The sequence below is a fragment of the Schistocerca serialis genome, chromosome 2 (genome assembly GCF_023864345.2).
Source record: "Schistocerca serialis cubense isolate TAMUIC-IGC-003099 chromosome 2, iqSchSeri2.2, whole genome shotgun sequence".
In the NCBI taxonomy this organism is placed as follows: Eukaryota; Metazoa; Arthropoda; class Insecta; order Orthoptera; family Acrididae; genus Schistocerca; species Schistocerca serialis.
In genome coordinates, this window is record NC_064639.1 from 176,578,979 (window position 1) to 176,587,472 (window position 8,494).

Sequence of the window (8,494 nt, forward strand, 5' to 3'; positions counted from 1 at the left end):
AATAGTGCTTTCAGTGCGTTACAATTTACCACATGAGCGTAAAATACAGACACTGCAAATAATGTTTTAAAAACAAGCAAATGTGATCCCAATTAGAAATTTAAGGCAAGTAACCACTGTCAAGGCTGAAGGCCTTTAACGCTAAGAACGGCAATTATAAAAAAAATTTAACAAACATACTGTAAAGCAGCAGTGTAATTGCAAGGTTAAATTGCAAGGTTAATTTAAAAAGACAGGCAACTGATCACCAAACGGGTGAGAAAAAGATGGTAAACCTGGTAGCACAATCATTTAAACCTGCTGTAACGCCAATAATTGCAATTATACAAAAAAGTTTAGAAACATACAATAAAACAGCACATAAAGTAATAAAACACAAGGGCCAGTCACAGAGGGTGCACCAGGAAGACAACACGTTCTCGAGCGATGAGATAGGCAACTAAGTGTTACATTCAATTCAAAAGGTGGTAACTCAGACTAGTGCCAGCCTAACGAATGACCGATGGTTATCTGGCTGAGGCTACCTGACGTCTACTAAAACAAATGCAAATATGTAAGAATACGCCATAGCCGGAACTGGTGGTCTGAACTCTGCCCACAGAATACTGTGCTTAGAGCACCTGGAACGAGTGAGGAGTCACTACCACCAGAGTAGAAGAATTGCCAACCAACCTACAATCAAGGATACTTTCAAAACTACACGCCTCAACGGACAGCAGCGGCAAGGACTGGGAGGCTTTCACAACACTACATTTACTACCTCTCACAATTTCACTAAATCCACAGTAAATCTGAATACTCCCTTCTTACCAAAGATCAAACAATATTATTTAATTAACTATTTGGCTTTAAGGCTTTCATTTTTTCCACAAACTAGGACACTCGTTAATCATAGTTCATATGGAGAGGAACCTGAGAGGTGTTGTGATAGGAAAAAAAATCAAGGTAGGTACATGAATTCAGTTATAAGTTACCTTATATTTGAGCACACTAACACATCCAATAAGCTGATCCTTCACTGTACATGATCATAGTATTCCGTTACAGTGATTGCGCTATGTGGTGGCGACTGCATGTTGGTAGGTGGATTTGCAGGTAGAATTGCCGGACTCTGCCATTTCTTGGTGGCGATGATAGACATCAATTCCAGAATAGTTCCAGTTCTTTATCCATCCACCCGAGGCATTGGAAAGCGGCAGGAAAAGACTCTCTCGGAACCAGCAGAATATACAACTTTTACATGGGCAGTGCACAGTTTGGTAGCTCCTCCCCGACTGACTCTTGTTCCACCTTTTCTACCTAGGCTACCTAGGCCAACCACAACTTGCGCGCGCTACAAAGTTCCGTTCCCGAGGGGAGCCACAAGACGTTTTACATACGAAATAACTAAGAACCCTAAGTGAGGATCAGCAATTTACATAACAGTAACCAAACAAATTAATTAAAACAGAACATTTGCCCATATTGACATTTCTACAAAAAATTATTTAAATTAAATTATTTAACTTTAAAGATACCCAAAGATATCATGTAAGAGAGACAAAACTTATAATTTCAGACATTATACTTCATTATAGTATCGAATTAACAGTACACTAATTACCGAAGTTCAACGATGGGATGTTGAACAAAATAGAAGGCTAAATGGATCAACAAAAGGTATGTAGTGTCTAAGCTATGATGTTACAGACTGACACCTGTCTTTAGAGCCATCCTTCTGCCCGTACTACTCTTTCAATTTGCATAGCCAACGGAATCTCGTGCGTAGCATGCGAGACTACCCTGTCTAGTCGCTTTAATATGAGTACCTCTCAAAAGCCTGAACAACGATCGTTTACAGGTAGACTGCTGCGAGACGTGCAGTTAGAGAGTCATTGAGATTCTGGAAGTTACCGACAGGGATATTTAGCTGGATTGACTCCAGTGACGTGGCCAGCGGCGTTAGGTATCTCGGTTGAAGCTAAATGGCGTGAACAGCCCGATCGAGGTCTTCCTATAGATTTTCCACAGGGGAGTTCGTGGGGTACGGTGAACTCATCGTGGTGTTCTTCAAACCATGCAAGTACACTTCGAGCTGTGTGACACCTTGCCTCGTCCTGTGCCAGATGTCATCCTGACAAGGATAAACAAACTGCATGTGGCAGTGGAAATGGTCCACAAGGATGGAGGCACGATTATGTTGATCCGTTGTTCCTTCCAGAATGACGAGGTCACCCAGGAAATGCCATTAAAACATTCCCCACACCATAACACTCCCTCCTAGTTTGTTTTCATATGTTTCACGCCGTACACACCAACGGCCATCTACGGGATAGAGCGTAAAACGTGAAAGCCCACCTCTGGCCACTCAGTGGACCTATATTCCCGGTATTGGCGTGTAAATTGGAGCTTTCGTCGCCAATGAACTGCAGGTAGTGTGGCTGCACCAACCAGGCGCCTACTGTGGAGGTCTCGACGCGCCAATATTCGCTGAACGGTTGCTGCAGAGCCGCTGTTGGTAGCTCCTTGGTTGCTCAACAGCTTTGCGTTTACCCCTGCCATCTGTGGTCCATGGCACACCGCAGTTGCCTAGGCGCCTGTTTTGTATACCGCCCTTTCGCCATATATTTTAACGACGATGGCACACCAGCATCTGCAATCTTAGCCGTTTGTGAAATGCAACCATCCCTAGCCCGAAAGCCAATGAACATGCCCTCATGAACGAATCAGATAAGTCGTTCAGTTTCCGCATTACAAAAACCAGTGTACCATTCCGCGTCTCCTCGACACGCATTATACAGGGTGGTCCATTGATAGTGACCAGGCCAAATATCTCACGAAATAAGCATTAAACGGAAAAACTGAAGGGGGAAACCAGATGGCGCTATGGTTGGTACGTTAGATGGCGCTGTCATAGGTTCAAATGGTTCAAATGGCTCTGAGCACTATGGGACTTAACTTCTGAGGTCATCAGTCCCCTACAACGTAGAACTACTTAAACCTAACTAACCTAAGGACATCACACACATCCATGCCCGAGGTAGGATTCGAACCGGCGTCCATAGCGGTCGTGCGATTCCAGACTGTAGCGCCTAGAACCACTCGGCCACACTGGTAGGCGCTGTCATAGGTCAAACGGATATCAACTGCGTCTTTTTAAAATAGGAACCCCGATTTTTTATTACATATTAGTGCAGTACGTAAAGAAATATGAATGGTATAGTTAGATGACTTTTTTTCCTTTGTGATAGATTGCGCTGTAAAAGTCACAAACGTATAAGTACGTGGTATCACGTAACATTCCGCCAGTGCGGACGGTATTTGCTTCGTGATACATTACCCGTGTTAAGATGGACCATTTACCAATTGCGGAAAAGGTCGATATCGTGATGATGTATAGTTATTGTGATCAAAATGCAAAACGGGCGTGTGCTATGTATGCTGCTCGGTATCCTGGACGACATCATCCATGTGTCCGGACCGTTCACCGGATAGTTACGTTATTTAAGGGAACAGGATGTGTTCACCCACATGTGAAACGTCAACCACGAGCTGCAACACATTATGATGCCCAAGTAGGTGTTTTAGCTGCTGTTGCGGCTAATCCGCACATCAGTAGCAGACAAATTGCGCGAGAATCGGGAATCTCTAAAACGTCGGTGTTGAGAATGCGACATCAACATCGATTGCACCCGTACCATATTTCTATGCACCAGGAATTGCATGACGACTATTTTGAATGTCGTGTACAGTTCTGCCACTGGGCACAAGAGAAATTACGGGAGGATGACAGATTTTTTGCACGCGTTCTATTTAGCGACGAAGCGACATTCACCAACAGCGGTAACGTAAACCGGCATTATATGCACAATTGGGCAACGGAAAATCCACAATGCGTGCGACAAGTGGAACATCAGCGACCTCTGCGGGTTAATGTATGGTGGGGCATTATGGGAGGAAGGATAATTGGCCCCCATTTTATCGATGGTAGTCAAAATGGTGCAATATATGCTGATTTCCTACGTAATGTTCTACCGATGTTACTACAAGATGTTTCACTTAATGACAGAATGGCGATGTACTTCCATCATTTTGGAAGTACATCGTCATTCTGTCAGGCACTGAAACATCTTGTAGTAACATCGGTAGGACATTACTTAGGAAATCAGCATATATTGCACCAATTAGATTACCATCGATGTCCGGCACATAGCTCGCGTGCGGTTGAAGCGGTATTGAATAGTATATTTCATGACAGGTGGATTGGTTGTCGAAGCACCATACCATGGCCCGCACGTTCACCGGATCTGACGTCCCCGGATTTCTTTCGGTGGGGAAAGTTGAAGGATATTTGCTATCGTGATCCACCGACATCGCCTGACAATATGCGTCAGCGCATTGTCAGTGCATGTTCGAACATTACGGAAGGCGAACAACTCGCTGTTGAGAGGAACGTCGTTACAAGTATTGCCAAATGCATTGAGGTTGACGGGCATCATTTGGAGCATTTAATGCATTAATGTGGTATTTACAGGTAATCACGCTGTAACAGCATGCGTTCTCAGAAATGATACGTCCACAAAGGTACACGAATCACACTGGAACATCCGAAACAAAATGTTCAAATGTACCTATGTTCTGTATTTTAATTTAAAAAACCTACCTGTTAACTGTTCGTCTACAATTTTGAGCCATATTTTTGTGACTATTGCAGCGCCATCTATCACAAAGCGAAAAAAGTGGTCCAACTAAAACATTCATATTTCTTTACGTACTGCACTAATATATAATGAAAATTGGGTTCCTATTTTAAGAAACGCAGTTGATATCCGTTTGACCTGTGGCAGCGCCATCTACCGGGCCAGCCATAGCGCCATCTGGTTTCCCCCTGCTAGCTAGACAAGTTTCGTTTCCTGTAGTTTTTACGTTTGACGCTTGATTCGTGACATATTCGGCCCGGTCACTATCAATGGACCACCTTCTATACACTCTACCCTTAGTGATACCGCCTGTTGTCTGTAAGTGAAGGTTGACTGTTGACGTCGAACATAAGTGGTGGTCACAATAATTGGATTGGATCTTGTGGAACTCCTGGAGGGACAGGTATTGCCAAGTAAAGCTGTGAGAGGGAATCTTGAGTCGTTTCTAGGTAACTGAGTCAGTAAGACATTGCCCGCAAAAGGCAGAGGCTTAGGTTAGATTTCTGATGAAGCAAACAGTTTTAATCTGCCAGGAAGTTCCAGAAAAGCGCACACTCTTCTGCAGAGAGGAACATGCAAGGGCTAAGCGAGGACCTTCTTCCGTGAGAGGCCGTACCCTCCAAAGACCAGGGCTCTAACGAGGGGACCACGCCTACTCGTCATCACCGATTTCAATCAGATTTATAGTACACGCAGGAATTGGTCAGAAATCAAAATGAGAGGAATTCCAGATGTGCAAGCTTTTAGAGAAAAGCACCTTTTTTGGCGAGGTGTGGCGTGTCTTGAGCTATTTATGTTATCGTAGTTTGTAGGCAGAAACTGAGACAGTAGACGTTTTAAGAAAGGTGACCTGAGGCTCGTATGGTCGAGAACTTAAGTGGAAATTTTTTTCCTATTAATTTCAATTTTTATGTCACTTTAAGTGCAAAAAGAATGAAAATCAAAGGCAAAGTGTGGGACCATAACAAAATTTCCAGGAAGAGTTTTTGAGGCTTACATGAGAACTTCGTATGTAAAACTAGATACTTGTATTATTTTGCAACCGATGATTTACATATGTTGGGGTGATATTCATCGTAAAAGTAGGAAAAACGATAATTTACTCCAGACCTTGCACACGTTATAAACGCCTCGCCTTTGCAATCACGTGATTATTTTAAAGTTTCTATGGAAAAAAGACAGTGTATATTCATAAAAGGTTCTCGTTCATCACACAGTCTGCCAACAAACCATGGGGAACGCATCTCTAGGGCAAATATGGACGAGGATAGCTGGTGAAATACAGTGCAATACCTTTTAATGCAGTCTTCTCAGAACATGATTACTTTCCTCTATCGATGAGGTAAGGGCAGCTTTAAAGCTTGTTGATGAAATTCATTTCCTGGCAATAAAAATAGACGTTGCGCGGTTGCATTAGCTGCTGAGGGCTGCTCCAAGTCAATTTCAAATAACGAAATACGAACTTCTTTCCGCTTTAATTACAATCCCTTCTTGGAAATTTATTTGCAGACTCCTCGTTGAGCCGGCAGCGGTGGCCGAGTGGTTCTTAGCTCTTCAGTCCGAAACTGCTACGGTCGCAGGTTCGAATCCTGCCTATGGCATGGATGTGTGTAATGTCCTTAGGTTAGTTACGTTTAAGTAGTTTTAAGTTCTAGGGGACTGATGACCTCAGATGTTAAGTCCCATAGTGCTCAGAGCCAATTGAACAATTTTTTGAGGCGCTCCCAGTGTCGCAATAATATTTCAAAATGTTTAAAACTACAGAAGCTAATATTTCACAGAGAAACAAACATGTGGATAATGAACCTCTGAATCAACGATTTTTAATCATCTCATGCGATTTCGAAAAACGATATCTTAGATGATAGAATTGCGCTATGGCTACCACCCCTGAAAGCTACGTATTGTATCTGTTTTATTTGTTGATTTATTACGTCTTCCATATTTTTTATACAAATGTTTATCAGGACATCGTACTCTCTACCTTTACACAGTATCAGTCCTCATAGTTTGTCACACGTGTGTACTTATTTAATGAACCAATTAATATTTTGCGAGGAGCTTTATGTAAATGTTGTCTGCAAGTGCTGTTAAAAACACTTGTAATTTAAAAGATCTCAGTTGCTTGTGTTAGCTCACACCATTATTGTAAACAGTTATTTAGCAATAATCTGTAATTCTTATACAAGAATACTGGCTTATTTATTTATGAACCAGCTTATACTTATATTTATTGTAAATCATCTGAATGTAATCGAATGTTTATAAGATTTCATTTATTGAAATATTGTTTAATACGTTGATTTAGTGTAGGAAAGCGATTATGTTCGGTAAAAATAATGTGTGTAAAGCTTAAGGATGATCTATCTAGTCTTCAGCCAATGGGACAGTAGACAGAGGTTGAACACTACGGGAGTCAAGTCGAGACTGGAGTGAAGAGCTCAAACGAGCGATTCTGGACACTTTGTGTAGAGTACTGAAGAAGGTAGATCTGCCTGAGGTAGAATAAACAAAAACCAAACATGAAATGAAAAAAAAGAAGAGTAAATTATCAAAAATCAGAGAACTGTAAAACAGACGTAATATTAGATTAAGTCGTATAAACAAATGTATCAAGCAACAAACTGTAATTGGATGTAGTTAAGAAAAGTAAGAGATATTGTAAACAAAATAAATGAAAAAAGGCTAGAGAAATTGTAATTATTGTATTTAGGAGTAAGTTAGTTGCAAATTACAGTGAGAACACGATCAAATAAATAAAATAAAATGTATGCAGTGGCCCAATAGAGCTCAGTCTCTCAGTGGCCTGCCCAGTCTCTTGAGGGGTGGGGATGATTTTTTTTTTTAAAGTTGGGTTGTTTGTAGATTGAATAATACAGGGAGTGGATCGGCCAGGAGAGACCACTTTCTTCGAACATGAACTAGTCACTGGATTATACCTGAATAACAAATTCATAGCCGGCCGGAGTAGCCGTGCGGTTCTAGGCGTTACAGTCTGGAGCCGAGCGACCGCTACGGTCGCAGGTTCGAATCCTGCCTCGGGCATGGATGTGTGTGATGTCCTTAGGTTAGTTAGGTTTAATTAGTTCTAAGTTCTAGGCGACTGATGATCTCAGAAGTTAAGTCGCATAATGCTCAGAGCCATTGAACCATTTAACAAATTCATAAGATACGTTTCAACTCTTCTAAAGCTGCCACAGCTAGCGATGTGGTTGTGAAGTGGAAACATGAAGGAACAACCACAGCTAAACCAAGGCCAAGCGGGCCCTACGTACTGACAGACAGGGCCGTCGAGCATTGTGGAGAATGGTTGTAAAGAACCGGAATGAATCACTAGTGTATCGCTTAGCAACAAGTGCAAGTTGTTATTAACATCATTGACTTAGTGTGGTGGCATTAATTGTATGCGGTAACTGTGGAAGGCAGTCTGTTCTGAGCCAACGACCTGAGAGACACCGTTAGTACTCGGAAACTGCCTACTGCTGTTAGCTGACGGAGCTACGGGAAGCATGCCGTGGTAGAGGTTTGAATCTCGGCCATATTTTTCACACCTCGTTGTTGGGGGTGGGGGGGGGGTGGGGGGGCATTAGTTCTGGAATTCCGATTACTTTCCAGCACTGAATGGTAACTCTCTACCTCACGTTGAAATATTACATGTGTACAGCTGAGTTTACAGGATAAGAAAACTCTTCTGTGAATGGATAAATAGCATACCAAGAACTACGTGTTCAGGTGTATACCTTATGGATTTCATACTGGCTGTTTTGGGGTTTCTTTCCGAACTCGTGTGGTTGGGACGAAATGAAGAAATTTGT